Source organism: Varroa destructor, unplaced genomic scaffold (assembly GCF_002443255.2).
Source record: "Varroa destructor unplaced genomic scaffold, Vdes_3.0 BEIS01000001.1, whole genome shotgun sequence".
Taxonomy (NCBI): Eukaryota; Metazoa; Arthropoda; class Arachnida; order Mesostigmata; family Varroidae; genus Varroa; species Varroa destructor.
In genome coordinates, this window is record NW_019211454.1 from 28,608,892 (window position 1) to 28,624,517 (window position 15,626).

The following is a 15,626-nucleotide window of genomic DNA, read 5'->3' on the forward strand; positions in this document are numbered from 1 at the left end:
CATGTTTCACTAGTAGCGCAATTCGATAAATTACTTAAAAAGTATACGGGACGATTAAAAACAACACGTTGCTTTGCAGTATTCTTGAGTTAGCGTTCAAATGCTACTCTTAACGGCGCTCAACATTTCTGTTGATTAAAATGTTGTTCAAGCTAAATGGGTTTATAGTTGCCTATCTCAGCTAATATAGGTCCCGTCGAATAGGCGTTGAAGACATTCGGAATCTGAGACTTGGCGGAAACGTAAGTGCTAAAATTGTTCAACTGTCTTTGTTTCGACTTCTTCGAAATAGAGAGCCTTGAGTATAAGTGAAACCCCGTGATTTGCCATACGATTATACAATACGATTGAAACGCCATTCAGAGCCATAGAAATTGTGCACTGGGTATGATCAGGTAACGATATCGGAAGAAACGGTCTAAACGGTGGTTCTGCGAGTTTCGTTCCAAACATTTCGATCTAAGAGATGTTTCTTATAGTCGTCGATCAACTGTGGAAGAAGGTGATGAAATTGTCGTGGAAGTGAAAGTAGATCGACATGTGATTAAATAAAAGGGACGTCACCTTCTGCCGTGCTTCTCAAGTTAAATATGCCCTGTTCAAAACACATGCATATTTAACTTGAGAAAACTTGCATGAGACATCTCGATGCTACGCCCTATAGCGTGGACTTCGATTTCTGCAGAGCTTACTTAACGGTATTTATTCAATTTTAATGGAAGTACACAGCGTTCTACAGCGATACGGCAGAACGTCATCGATCAGAATGGAGTAATATTAGATTTAATTTTTGATTCAAAAACCATCAGTACTTTTCCGACCACCCGGTGTATATAGGGCGAGTTAACCAAACTCTAAAGCTTTTTAATGTTACCCACCGACGACAAATGGCTCGTAAACAATCAGTTAACATAGAATGTTTTTCTTAGTATTTTTATAATCGGTCCAGTATTTTTATAACTCATGTTATTTTAAAGATAATTGAGTTTTCATTAAGCGTAGTTGAAAGAAACGTTTAAACACAAACCCAAGTATCTAATAAAACCGGCACTGGGGTGCATCATGATACACAGCTTTCTATAGTTAAAAGAGTGCAGAAAATATATATTTAGGAGTTTTTAGAAGAGACGAAAAATTACTACTAATTAACAGTTAACTTGGTAACATTGTTATTAAGTTGCACTGGGTATAGTTCATAACATTCAATTCGGGTGCACAGTAAGCCTACTACACGACTCATAATCTTGTTTGGGATGTAAATCGGCTGTTCAAAGATGAATGGCTGAGACATAAGTTCTCTGATATCGTCAATAATTGACACTCCATAACTAACTTCGGTGCTTCGTATTGTATCAGAAGCCAGCTGAAACTGAGGTGCATTGACTGATAGAATTTGGCTATCCTATAGAGGATCTACTTCCCGTAGTATTTTCTGCTCTAATATATTTTTCGAAAGTAAATAGGACGCAACAGATATTTATTTTCCGTACAGATTTGGATAATTTTTTCAATGCTTTTGGCTTTTTCAGTGTGAGCAAGTTCAGAGAACTACCTCTTTGGTATAACATGAAAGTTAGCCCCCTCACGTAGAGTCGGGCTGAGTTTTGTTTGATCTATCTGGGATGCTTCAAGCGGACCTGTGGTATAAACGGCGTGGTAACAGACGTCATAGCAATCATTTTCCAAAGCTCAAGTTAGAGCCAGCGATGGCAGCTCAACCAAAAACGGCGCACGAAATAAAGAACCGCACTATGAAGACTCGCAACGAAATTTTTTACTGTGTGATTCGGGGTCAAATGGAAAACATCTTTAACCCATAATCCACTGAATACCACAACGGTAACTGATCAATTTTTTTCCAGCGTCAACTGAGAACCGGTAGCACAAACACTGAATAAGCGATAAGCTACACAGTGTACATTAGCCCATATCATACATCTGATAACCATGCTATTCTCTAATCTACGCTCAAGATTTATGAATATACAGCTGAACAATAAAATGGGTCAAGAGTTTCCAAAAAAAGTTCAAGATTTTTATACGGATTGTGGGGCAAGTTAGATAACTTTGCCGATTTCCTCTCGTGCTAGCGAGGTACATGCTCTTGCTTAACTACGTACCCGGCAATGTGAGAGATACAATGAGAATTTTCGACTATCCAAAAAGACGCGGTCCTATCTAGAACCGCTAGTTCGATAATCGGTCACTAAATAAATGTAAATCACTTGAAAGCCAATTGAGCGGCTACTAATATCCGTACCAGAAACTTTCTCGCTGACATCTATTTTGTGCTGTTATTGACTGGACGGGGAGGTCTCGCTAGAGGCTGTGTACTGGGTTTGATTTTTTTGAGCGAAACGTGCAAAGAATCAAAAACAAAAGCTGTATAATGTTTGCTTTGTGCTGTATGGATAAGTTTTCGTATGACGGTAACACCAACACAACTGTGGCTTCGAACCTTGGCGACGGTAAAGCCAAGTCATAACGGGCTCGAAGAGTTACCGAGAGGCAAGAGCTGACGCATTTTACCATCATCTGCTTCTTTGCTTAAGATCAGCCGGTAGAATTTGTCATTTTTGTTTTTAAAGTGATTTACGTGCTTCAGTTCAATTAGACCTAGGGTGCTCCCTAGTACAACGCTGTTGTAGGCGGACACCTGATAAATTCGAGTGAATAGGAAATGTCCCACACGAACTCTTCATGTTGACGCATTTCAAATGCGAGACAAGCTGATACAGTTAGTTACTAATATACAGATAGATCTGACCCGAATCTGTTTCCGCATGTGTAGACTATTGCGTTTGGTCGGAACAATCGTTGATATCAGACGTACTACTTTATCTAATTAGACTGAGATAACTTGAAGTTATACCTAATAATACAAGGTTACTATAAGTTATGTACTTGCTTCTGGCTGCTGCCAAGTTGCTTTCGTGGACTAATGTAGTGCTACATTGGGCTTGCGAGGCCTATCAACTAACAATATGCATTATTTTATTTTGCTTCATTCATGATAGCTCTGTGATTATCTAATACTGCTTCATACGCTCTAAGTATACCATGCTATTTTCCAAAGCTTTATGCCTCGATAGCATGATATTATTGGCATTTGTGCGAACCAATTTTTCGATGTGTAGTTACTGTATTACACCTTTGAAGTTTTGCTTCTCACAATGCAAGTGAGGCTCAAATATCTTTCTGTGCTTTGACTTGAAGCTCCTATATACCCGAGGACAATGCACAGGCGCCGGCGATGCACACTAGCATCAGTTAGGAGCATTTTACGGCATGATAGTTCTTAGAGGCTAACTGCATTAAATCTTTGACCGGTTTTTCTATTGACTTTGCACGTTAGCGTAGGCCGTGTACTTTGGTCTGGCACGCAAGTCGTTTGTGGCCACTACATTCTTCATTCGGTTCTTCTGCTAACACTGCGTAGGAGCATACCTAGAGGTCGGAAGGAAGGTCTCGTTTTTGCTGTCGGTAGGAGAAAGAAGTAACGGAATTTGCCACTTCTTACATCCGCAGATATATCTCTGGGAGATATTCGCTGGTTGTTCTTTCAAATACTCTCACAGATTGGTATTCTGACGTTAACCTTAGGATGGGAAAGAAAAAGAATGCACGAGAATGTGAAAAGGAAGGAGAAAGTTTACGGGATAGGGGAAGGACATCCGAGTTTCCTAGAAAGATAAGAGTACGCTGTCAGCTCTGCACAACATCAACGAAGCAGCGTTGACTCGACAGAGACTTAAAGGCACATCCAAGGAATGGCTGGAAGTGTTTTTCGTGTCGGTCAAACCTGTCGAGTTTAGTAGTTACAATGGTGAACAGCGTTCGACTCTAGATATGAGTGCCGGATTCCCCATCTCGTACTTCTTATGAGTGTTCTCCGCCCTCTCTTACCAAATGATCAATAGGCCGAAGTCCCAAGGATCACGCTTAGGGACCACGCACCGAAACAAACTACTCCGATTCTTTATAGGGTTGATGGCTCCTTTGTACCGCGAAAGCACTGCGAGGCTATCGTATTTCGCCAACTAGCCGCCATTTTTAATCTCAGACTCTCGAGGTTGCTTGGCGCCTTTGGTGCAAATACCGCGTCCAGAGCCTGGGAAGACCAAACGACAAAGCAAAGAGGCGTGAAGAGATCAAGATAAGCGAACGGCTAGTCCAGACATCCAGACAAGGACGTCGAGGGACGGTACAGGAAGCAAAAACAACGCTGTATGAACAGACCTAGATAGAGCGCAACGAAGATCTTGCCATGCCGTGCGCCCTTGCGGAACGAGCAACTGTAGTTGATTTCTTATTAATTTGGTATAATCATTTGACAGTGAGCTGCATAAGTACTTTACTGCATCCGAGAAGTATAATATGATACGTCTATGGTGCAACAGCATTAGAGGAAAGTCCAAGCTTTTCGTTTTGGCAGTAGCTTATGCAATTATCATTCCATGGTTCTGCAGCGTAATGTTACCTGAAATAGAAATAAAGAATCTATTAGATGAGTTCAGGGAACCTTGGAGATAACTGGGCCTAATGTGCAGTCTAAATAAACTCCTAAGCGATGTTTGAAAAATTCCAGTAAAAAAAATTTTGGTGAATTCGGCTGAAATACACACTCTAACTAACTATACTAGCGTAATCGTCTGTTCTAAATGCAGATATACTTTTGAAATATTTAGTTTCACCAGTAACTATTCCTACACTCATCATGGTTTAGTTCTCTGTGCAGTATTTAAACAATTCGATTATGCTTTATCTATCTACAGTTATACTAGTAGGACTCGGTATGTTTCATCATTTTGGAGACAGCATGGTCTTCCAGTGATGTAATAGGCAGTAAAGCTCATTGCTCAGGTCACCTCTGGTCATGTCGGGCTATTATCCCTAGCCCTTTTCGAAACCTTTCATGTACATGCGTTACGATATAGGTTGTGTAGTGTGATGAGCTTAAAATTACCATAGAATATATCGAAGTGTTTCGAAGCACTTCCTGCATTGAAGTATGCATCTGGTCATCGTAGTAATAGTAATCCTATAGATTAAATGTTTACAGCTATAAAGTTGTGCATCTTCCAGTCCCACTGACGTACCCAGCCAAGGCTGCAATCATAGCAAACGAAATAGATCCGTTGTCGTTGCTGTTATCGTATGCATTTGTTGCCAGAATTCATATAAGTTTATTGATATATGAGCGTCTGTCGGAAGACTCGAAGAAACCAGGTGACGAACACGCAGATGAAACGAACGGACTGTCAAACAGCCGAAGGTGCTAATAATAGAGATCAGGGTACGATTATTGAACACTTTGGTTGTGCAAAGCCAAACTCGACTTGATGAGATTGCCGCAGGCCGAAGCGTGAAGTAGTGCTAAAAAGCCGTGGTAGAAGATTAGTTGATAGAAGACGACAAAGGCCTCGACCAACGTCCCACAGTGTCCAAAAGGCCGTCTATTCACACGTTCGTTCCGCTCTTCGCTACATTTCCCTCGCCGCTCGTAAATTCATAATACAAGCTAAGCTAGGTTAAAGTGCTGGAGAACAAAACAGAACCGAGAACGCGTCGGTGAACGTTAGTAAATGGTTGGAGGGCCGAAAGAGACAGCCCGCAAAAGTAGTACGTTCAGATCAGGACTTTTTGACTCGGCTCCCTGATGCCCATGTAAGTAACTATGTCAATGGCTTGTCTGAGGCGTGTTGCAGCTAATTACTTAATCATACGCACGTACACACATGTGTTGAAGTATCAGCTGTTCGGTTTTTAACTGGTTGACCGACTCATACGAAAACATAGAAGAAAGAATATGTACAGCATCGAACGTCAGTGTATATTTGTTTGAAACAGTAATAGAAAATGGTAAATGATTTAATGTAGGCGTGTTTAGCTCATCTAGCGCAAGACACAAACCGAATGGCGGTACGCTAAACGTACGTTGCAACTAGGGATGAAATGCGCAATCTTCAGGAACTCGAACAGAACGTTGTTCGCCAGTAGCCTTCAATCGTGTTACAAATGGATGGTCTGCCATTTTATTAAAATGCACCGACACATCTATCGTCGTTAAATTGTCATAGGCTGTTCTCCTATGTCGTCGCACTGTCATATAAGTCTACCAGTTCGATGATTTTGTTCTTGTTTCTTTTAACCGAATATCTCAACCAACAGAATCAGAGCCAGCTGATTATTTCTAATCATGCGTTTGCTAAGACGTACCAAGAACCGTATTGTCACAGGACGTCAGTGAGCTATCTGATTAACATTTATGTTGGGTCTCACAGGATGCTAGGTAAATTGTTTAGACGTTGGGTAAAAGGTTTTTTCTTCTAGGTAAATATTCGAGGGATCCCAGGGCCAATAATAGGGCAAAAATGAGACGACAGCAAGGTCAGCTAGTCGACTGGACGCCGACGATGAGCAAGCGACCATGGAGAATGGACGGACTTCCGTTTTAGGCAGCTGTCCATCCTGAAACTTCATTGCTGCAAATGTAACTTATATTCGTGCCCATTTTACCTCTGTTGTAATACTCCTTATAGATGCAATAACTATAAGTATTGTCAATAATCTTTTTGCTCTCGTGCTGTATGCATAATAGTAGTGCAAACAATTGAATGAATACGATGATTTTTGCAGAAGGGGAAGTACGTTTAGCTTTGAAGATTTTATCAGACTTGATGACAGAGTAGATTCCACAGAACAATAATGCCCTCCATTTCTTGCTTGCTAGCCATGTTTCCCTTTCATCATCATCATCGTTTATTGCTGCTGCTGCTGGTGTTACTATTCTTACCACTATTGGTGCTCGTTGCCCTCGGAAGAGGTTTGTTGTCCAGAGAAGTCGTCAAGTGCTGACGGTCGATGATGTTATATTCATCCAGCAGTGCTATTGCCAACCGACCCGGTCGCAAACGATTCGTTCGTTTCTAGACATGCGCGTGCTTATAGACCCAAGTGTGTCTCGGGGTGTGGCACGTTATTTTTGAGGCAAACGATCATCCCGCAGTACGACATGCGATAAACTACGCTTGTGATTCAACATGCACTGCGGTTTCGACGGAGCGTATATACGTAAAAGAAACCAGGAAAGACGAGTCTGTGCGTCTGGGTTTGCGTCTGAGCATTGTGCCTTACAAGAATTTATTAGAAGGCCATTCGTCATATGCGCTAGCTTATGGAAGAAGACCATGACGAAAAACAAGGGATGCTAGAGAGCGCTGGCGGTAGATCTACAGTTCGTAATGCTTACAGCCAGTACGGCGCCTCTTCGAAGGGAGCTCTCTGTATCTCTGTCAGGGAAAACTCTGTTTGCTGTCAGCGGAGTCGCGCGTTGCCACACTGATTACCAAAAGTATATAGCGTCTAGCGAAGATGACAGTGCCTAGAAGTATTACTCAGATATCTATATATGTACATGTCCGTTACCCGCATAATTACTATAGTTGCTGTCTTTGTTCAAGGTAAGTTCCACAATCAGCATTACGTATGAATAATTAGAACGGCTACTTGAATAACAGGCTCAAAAGAATTTTTAGAAATATGCAAAAATCTATAAAAAAACGAAAATCCTGGTCTAAGCAAAAAAGGTATGATAGAACGTGTGAGCCCTTCAATAATCCGTATATTACAAGTTACTCCAGTACCACACCTTAGGCAGGACAGAAGACATGGATTGGATGAAGAAGATATGTACGTCGTCATGGGCAAGGATTACATTACGTTCTATTTTTTTCCGAACCATACATTGATGCTAATGGCAAATCTTTTGGCAGAGTTTCGATGGCACGATATTTAGCTGTTCGACTTGATCTTCAGGTAATACCAGATAGATGAAATGCAGATCGAATATTAATTGAGGCAATTTTATGCAGCATATTTCTTCACAGCATGCCATTGGTACCATGCTTATCTTTAAATTGGTTCAAATTATAATTCTTCGTACGAGAACGAAGAATATGGCTCTTCACTCCTCCCACCAGGGGCGATCAGAATAGAACCAGAACCGCCCTTTGGCGGGCTGATGGCGAGTGTAGAGGAAATAGGAGGTAAAGCGACAGAAGCACGTTCAACTGGTTACCCTAAGGAAGGAGCAAGATGAAGCTAAAATATTCGACAGGAGGTTGACACGAGTCAAGCAAAGGTCACAGAGAAGGACTTTTGAGATTCAGGAGAAACGGTGGCAAGAAAGCAAAGGTCTCTGCGCGGGGTTCTCGATATTAGACAGGGTTTAGCGAATCTAACAAAAGTTTTACCTTTCCGTACAGCGCGAATGAAATAACGTCGAAATCATCGTCATTGACGTTTTCGAAAGACAGAAAATTCGGCCGAGGGCCATGATATAACGGGCGCGACTGGCAGATGGACGGCCGAATAAGGGAACCACAAAGCTCGAAGCGCCGCTCCTAGTATTTTATAAAAAGTAGGATTTAAAAAGGGACAAAGGAGACTGAGAAAAAGTTGCGGAAAAAGACGAATGAAATGACAAAAGAAGAATGCGCTAAGAAGACGAGGCTTAGGGGATGGTACCGCTATAGGGAGGACAAGCGGTCGAACGCGAAAAGGTGATGAAGCAAAAGAGATAGAAGACAAGGAGGAGCTGAAGTACTAGCAGCACGGGAAAATGTTAGAAACGAGAAAATTGAGAAATTCGACATCGGACGTCGTCAACGCCCGCCGCTAGCGGCGTGGTTGTTGCTGTTATTTCTGTGCCTGCTGTCCTCGTCGTCATCGTCCCTGCCGCTGCTGAAATCACCAGCCATCGTAGTTGGCAAGCACAGTAGCACCACCACTGTTCGGTTGCCGTCATTGTCTCTTGTTCACCGACAACACCTTCACACTCATTGCCATCGTCGCAGCTATCGCTTTTGGCGTCGGCGGCCTCTGCCGCCGCGGGCAACAGCGGCGGCATAGACGGAAACGAAGCAAACGATGTCACTAGCCAGCCTTTCCATCAGCATTAGCGGTAGTAACTCCAGAAGAAGGCCCAATAGTGCGTACCAGTCGTCACTTACGTCGCTGTCACCGGAATGATGTCGTCAGTTGCTCACCGTCCATTGGAAAGCCAACCTTTCCCTTTCGGGCTCCTCTCACCCCCCCCCTCTCTCTCTCGCTCTCTCTCTCTCTCTCTCCACTCTCTTTTGCCCCATTCTCTCTCTCGTGTCGTATTTTCGTAGCATTCTATAGGCCTCGGCAGGATGGTTTCGTGAAAACTAAATCCTGCCCTTTTTACGGTTTTTACGGTTGAGTACTTTACGTTGTTCCCAGTAGGACGAGCGAAGCGAAGAAATAGCAAGCATTGTCTTCGCTATCGTACTCCCTTTCTCTTTGTTTCTGACAATTACGCTTTGTTTTTCTAGGCCCACCCAGTTCTTGTCCTTTAGTCTCTTGCCTTTACCTTTTTACATAAGCTTCATTGACATCACTTTTGTCGACTGAACATTTGCAGTACTACTGGTAGATTCGACACGCATCAGACAACCTAAAAACCTATGGTGTCCATTTGCCTTTTAATATGAGGCAATGACGAGAGTGGACGCATGCTGGTGTTAACAATCTCGATAGCAATACAACTAACGTCCTTGAGAAAGTTCACGGTTGTAATGTGAAATTCAGATATTTAATAACTGATTAAATTAGCAAAGCAAACAAATAAAGAGAGCAAGGTCGTTCGTCAACGATTTCTTTGATCTACGTCGTACAGACTTGAATTTAAATTACCTTGCAATTGGGATGTACAGGTTAACTCCCTTCTGTTTATTCCGTAAGCTTCATGCCTGCTGAACATTCAGACTTCTCTGACCGAATACGAACGATAAAGTGCAATATATTGGTATACATTTTATGCTACTTGAAATATGGGTTTTTTTTTAAGCGTTTCAACAAATTGCATTGATAAAGATATTTAACTATATAAATGAGGTTCAGACATTTTTACTATTTGCAAGTTAATGTGGATTGAAAGTTACCGGTTGGTCGGGTAGATCAAGAGTCATTAACTATCCAATAGAAAAGAAGGAAACAGCGATATCTAACCATACATTAAATATGTGTGCGGGCAGCAATAGGGCTGAGATAAAATTAGATCTGAAGATATTTGGAGCTGAAGTTCTGTTTTTGTGGGCGTTCTACAGTTCGATGTCTCCTCGTATGGAACCCTTTGTTTCTTATATTTTGGAAGAGGCCGTCTGCGGCGGGACGATGCAACAATCAAAACTGGTCTCCGCTTTGGACAAATAGGCATGGATTACTAATACAGCCGGCAGATTTTGCCGCTCAACAAGGGACTTTGACCCCATCACTAAGACATTCATAGCGCTAGAAGGAAGAAGCGAGAAGACTCTCTACAAGCATTACTGATCCATACTAAGAGGATTATCTTACGCTCTTTGAATTGGTAGGACTCTTACACTATTATTCTGAGGAAAGTTCGAATGTCTGCTAACCTTTGACAACACACAGCAAAGTGCTAAACTACTATAATGATAGGATAAATACAGGCGTAAATAGTTAATCAGCAGCTGCATGTCAGTATAAAGCATCCACAATGTTTATCTGAGAGTAATACTGCTACCGGAGTACATTAGGTATGTTGAATATGACACTATGCCCTTCAAACATGAAAGTATGTAAGTGGTACTTATACTCGATACAAAAGATTTCGTTATATGACAAATGGGGTAGCCAATAACAGTTTTTACAAACAATGACAAAAATTTAACTAGCTGAGGTGTATGTACACTAGGATCACACAATTAACTGACGGTAGATTATTAAGTTACGCGTTATACGTGAAGGAACGCCTTAGTGAGTAGTACCATCGTTGCATGTTTCTATAAAGTGCACACTTTTGAAAGTTTTTTCTTTTAAAAACGCGACTTAATAATATGATTTCTGTTTTTGATGTGGACCGCTGTAAAATCTTTTTAATATACATGGTCGTCGATATAATAGTTGACCGAGAAATATGGCTGTTTACTTTCGGGTTATCTAAATTGACCATTGAACTCCTGGACTATAAGACGGCAAAGGTTCACTACCCTCAAGAGGGCTGCTTGCATGTTGGAAAAACAAATGACTGTCTTTGTAATCCAGATGTGACATGTTAAGCTCATATGACATTCAGCCCTGGCTAGCTTGATCAGGGTCCATTATACATTCGAGTAACATGGTCGAAAACCGAATACAGCAGTTATACGTTTAGCAAGAGGATGACATCAATTAACAGATTCTATATGTGTACCGTAAGTTCTCGGTTGAAAGAAACTTCATATACCCTGCATGCGCTGTGGTAGTGGTAAAAGTAGTTATTTTTAGGGTCGCTATCGAACAGAGTGGGAAAAGTAAATCGCACAACGGTTCGACAAAACAGTAGCACCTTCAATGGGTAGATCCACAACATATCAGGGATCAATCATTCGTTGTGGGTCAAGAGTTATGCTGTGATAGAAAAATGATGACTTCTCGTGTTCTGTATCGGGAAGCGAGGCGGTGAACCAGTCTCGTCTTGCTGCTTTTCAACTATTGCCTCTATATTTTGAGTTTTACAGCCGGTATCGCCGTTAGGCATTCTATCAGACGGCTGGTTGGCTGGCTCCCGCTATGAAACGAAGTCTATCTATGCTTGAGGTCAGACCTAGACCAAAATGTGCAGGCAAACACGTTACTTTATCAAGGGGAGGTACTAGCTAATGAGCTTAAGACTCTTAATTTATTTCTGATAACTTGAAATTGTCGGTAAAAATTAAAGCTAAATCACTTGATTTGATTAATGATAGTACAAAGTTCACGCACATTATCAGTACAAGAGGGATCGCCAGCATTAGTAACATAGCGCCAATAATATCAATAGGCCCTGTTTAATGTTGAGTGTTCTTCATTTGAATACAGACCCAACTGTCATACGAAAACTAGTATTAAGGTGAGGGGCTGTCGGTCGAAAATACTTCAGCACCACTGACAGCTTGCTCAGGCCAAATACATGAAAAAAGCGGATCAAGTTAATTGCATCCGTGAGATCGTGTTCACTTTAAGAGAAGTTGACTCTATGGCTATTTTTGAGTTCGAGGTAGCCGCCGCTTAATGGTATATGGAACTTGGTCGTCGGTTGCTTGCTTCATTTCGCCACATTTTGAGTGTATTTTTTGTAAGAGACGTTAGGCAGAGACTCTGTTCATGATCTTCGCTTACCGAAGTACAAATCCACTGTAGCCTATTCGCTGGGTCCAACCGAATAGGCATCTTTCACATACATCACTGCATCTACCGTGTAGCATGCCTCCGTCTAGCTTTTCACGAAGTTTTGAATGCTGTTTTGTTACGGTAGAAGAGTGTGTAAGCTAAATATGCAGCGCTGAAATTAGCTTTAAAATAGCGAATCGCGTACGTGAGACCTGCAGTCGATCTTGTCAATGTACAGGTAATGAAGTAACTTATAAAGCTGATTAAATTATATACGTTGGGCCAGCAATACCGGCTCATAGATATTTGGCCGGTTAAAGCTGCGAAGGATATATATCTGCAGAAATACGTGATATCAATATGGGTACAAATTTACATGTATAAACTATATAACATAAATGTGTGTATGTGTTGCAATAAATATATACTAAAGATCTCCATTGCCTGAACGGCAAGTGTCAGGTAAGTGGCCCTATCTGGGCTGTATACAAATATGGCTAGCATAAACTGGAGAACTAGCTATATGAAGTTAGCGACAAGTTGAACTTTTTCATACTCATATGGCGTGCGTGAGCAGTTTTTGCAATGAATCGTCAGGTACAATATGTATGTACAAGTACATATCCTAAATAAATATAGGAGTATTTGAGTTTAATAGCGGAGTTAAATAAGAACAAAAAAAAGGCAATATCCGTAACTAAGTTTGAGGACAGATTCTGTGAATATTTTGGGAATCGGAGTTTATTAATTAGGTAATGTAGTTTTGCTCACAGTCACCTTTTCAATAGCAATCTGTTTCTAGTTAAATGCTAGCAGTATATTACTTTCATACTGAGACGTAACTCTATTAGCGAGGGTTTATTCTGAGGGTTCTGAGGGCTATTTCCACATTAGCGTCGAACTTGAATCGCTCCTGAGGCATCACGAGCACGGTAATGGTATTAGCATAGATACCACGAGACGAAGAAGAGAATGACTAACTCATTATAACATGGTCACCAGATACATTTGTATCCGGTTTGCCTTCGCCAGAATAACGCCTACATTGAATTCACGGGTCAGGGCTTGTCTGGAACTGTAGAACAGGAGGCAAAAGAACTCGGCTAAAACTTCAACTGTACGCAGTGTCTTTTATGGGGCAGGATAGCCAACACGAGGGCTACGACAAAGCTAGATTCTGCTATTAGCGTAATGGTCATTCCATGAACGTGGCCCCTGCAAAATATCTACAGTTTACGTTGCCCGCATTGCAGCCTCTATAGTTCCATAAGAACTGTTGAAGGGAAATCCACAAGAGCTGGTCGTAACCGTCATAGAGGCTTCAGCATATACTAGTGAAACTATAGTGGTTGACGTAGATTATCATGTTGTTAGTTTACGTCAATAGTCCTTGGCGGGAACGTATCCCGACGTATGAAATCTATGTTAGTAAGTATCGACAATCGTAGAGCGTTGATTCAACATAGTTCCGTTTTATTTTGATAGTGACGGATTTGTTTTGGTAAAATATTTCTATAAATAAAGTGGCATTTTATAACTGCGCAACCTATTAAAGCTCGTCTAAATTATATGTTACTTCAAAATTTCATTATTGAACTGCTACCCATACGAAGCCGCTTGCCGACTAGCGTATTTTTACCTTTGACTAGTACGCGTTAGCTATGGGGTAGTAAACCAAAGCTTTCGACCACTAAACAATATTCTCGAACATACATAGCGAGAACTTCTTCTGAGTAAAACTAATTTCGGCCCTCAATTAACTCTCTCCATAAACAGATTTCAGATTGGATGAGCAGAGAGCACTTAATAACTGAAATTGTTATTGTAGCATTAATGCAGTCCCTGTTTTAAATCCTGCCTGCTATTTTGTGATGAGGCACAATTATTCAAAATAGGTTTGATTGTCTTCGCAGGATAGGAACCTCGAAACAGGAATTCAACTTTCTAGTTAGACTGACTTTTAAGTTTGTGTTTTATGAAGGCAAAAACACTTTTGTACCCATGTCAGCTTTAGCTGCTCCACTTAAAGGCGTCAGACCTGAGTAGGACGAGAAAAAAATAACTAATAACGCCTTAGGTGTTTCTAATCTTTTGTGTACTTCAAACATTTCTCTGTAGGCTTTGCTAGCGATTCATAGGTTCAACGACGAGCGAACAATAGAATAAACAATTCGATACCTGGAGCCGTTTCTGAAAGATCGAACACGAATTAGGCTGTTGAGGTTCTACAAGACTATGTAATAAAATTACTATTTAAGAACATCTATCTATTTTTAACATTAAGGGACCATCACAAGTAGTAACCTTCTGTACAGCACAGTGTCAAGAAATACATACGGCTGTTGTCTTCGATTCTCGGAGCACTGGCTTCGCGCTGAGGTAAGTACATCTTTGTCACTCAGCAATCTTGTCGAGTCACTAAACGCGTGCTGAAGTGTGCACTTGAAACTTTTGCAAATAGAAACGATTTGGTTCCACACTCATCTCAGATGAACGTTTTCAAGCGAAGTTCTTTTCCGAAACTTGCAGCGTAGGATAGAACTAGGGACTCGAAATTTAAGTACTATACCTACGTTAAATTCAATGACACAGGCTCCTTCCTACTGGATCCTAATTTTTGTCTTTGTCTAGCTTTCAACTATTCAGTACAGAGCGAAGCATAGGAACTTATAAATTTGTCAGGTTCAAATCCTTCGGTGAGACCACGATAAAATGTCGGGACGGATATTATATCCGGCACACTCCTTTCTTATTGATTTTGTCATTGTTATCAACCAAGTCAAAAAATGCAAATGTCATATATTTGCTAGTTCGGTTTAAGAACTATTTAAGTATGTTCCGATTTTTAGCAAGTAGATAAAAGGACGAAAATTACCTCTCGTACCGCAAAAAAACATCAATGATTACCATGCTGTGTTCATGTAAATACATTTGCCTCATTGATAGAGTAGTTTCTATTATTAGAGGCGGATTATTATGCTTGTCTACGATTTAGTACTGGCATATTTTGTTCTCCTTATTCAGTTTACTCTCCCTGAGGACCTAATGGCCAAGCTATCTCCACTGATACATTACCTGTATCCTTAGCGAAGATTCGCCTTAAATTTAGAGAATACTATTTATTTGTTATTAAGGACCTATGTTGACCTAAAATTTACAATTAGACTAATAAAGTAGATCATGCGCTTTGCGCTTGCTATGAATATTATGTTACTATTGTAGTTATTATTATTGTGTGGTTCTTTACTTTTTATTCCCAAAGTATACAACTGCAGCACTCGAATGCATAAACAGCGCGATGGAGATACGGATACCCTCAGCACGTGTCTTCGTATACTAACGCCGCTCTTGGCCCCGAATGTGGTCAAATCGAAAATAAAAACTCTGCATGTGTTAATTATACATGATAGAGAAATATTGTGTATTTTTTTATATTTTAATATATA